The sequence below is a fragment of the Cynoglossus semilaevis genome, chromosome W (genome assembly GCF_000523025.1).
Source record: "Cynoglossus semilaevis isolate Cse_v1.0 chromosome W, Cse_v1.0, whole genome shotgun sequence".
Classification (NCBI taxonomy): Eukaryota; Metazoa; Chordata; class Actinopteri; order Pleuronectiformes; family Cynoglossidae; genus Cynoglossus; species Cynoglossus semilaevis.
Genome location: NC_024327.1, coordinates 243,067 through 244,334, shown reverse-complemented (window position 1 = coordinate 244,334; position 1,268 = coordinate 243,067).

The following is a 1,268-nucleotide window of genomic DNA, read 5'->3' as shown; positions in this document are numbered from 1 at the left end:
GCGCTTTCCTGATCAGACAGGAAGTGTTGGTTCTCCAGGTGAGGTCATCAGAGATGTGTACTCCCAGGTACCTAAAGCTGGAGACCACTTCCACCGCTGTCCCTCCAATGTGGAGGGGAAGGGGGGTGTCTCCTCCTTCTGAAGTCGATGATCATCTCCTTGGTCTTCTTCGCATTGATGCAGAGGTTGTTTTCTCTACACCAACCCTCCAGATGTTCTACCTCCTGCCTGTAGTTGGACTCATCGTTAGCTGTGATGCGTCCGACCACGGCTGTATCATCCGCGAACTTCACAATCAGACAGCTCGGATGTAGTGCTGAGCAGTCATGTGTGAGCAGGGTGAATAGGAGGGGGCTCAGCACGCAGCCCTGGGGGGTGCCGGTGCTGAGCATGACGGAGGAGACGCCATGGATCCTCACAGATTGCGGCCTATCTGACAGAAAGTCCAGTACCCAGTTGCAGATGGTGGAGCTCCTTCTCCTCTAAGTGGGTGAGGGTTGTGTGAACTACAGAGGAGATGGCGTCCTCTGAGGATCTGTTGTTCCTGTATGCATACTGGTGTAGGTCCTCAGTGACATTGATGGAGTCCTTGATGCGGGCCATAACCAGTCTTTCGAAGCACTTCATGACTATTGGGGTGAGGGCTACCGGCCGATAGTCATTCAGGCCTTCAAACAGGTGGGGACTGTCGTCTGTTGGAGGGAGGTATTGAAGATCTCTGTCAATACCTCCGTCAGCAGGTGTGCGCAGCCCCTTAGCAGCCGCCCAGGGATGTTGTCGGGACCAGCAGCTTTACGTGGGTTGATCCTTTGGAGGGTCCTCCTCACCTCCGCTGTGGTCACACTGACCGCAGACCGCTCTCACTGACCTGGCCTGCACAACCCGCCAGGATTTTTGTATATATATTCAGGATTTGTTCATATATATTCAGACTTTTTGTATATATATTCAAAGATTAATTTCCTGAATGGCATGCCATAATACATATATTTATATATATTTATTCATATATGTTTATATATACACATATTTACATATACAGTGGGTACGGAAAGTATTCAGACCCCTTTAAATTTGTCACTCTTTGTTTCATTGCAGCCATTTGCTAAGATCAAAAAAGTTCATTTTATTTCTCATTAATGTACACTCAGCACCCCATCTTGACAGAAAAAACTGAAATGTAGAAATGTTTGCAAATGTATTAAAAAAGAAAAACTGAAATATCACATGGTCATAAGTATTCAGACCCTTTGCTCAGTATTGAGTAG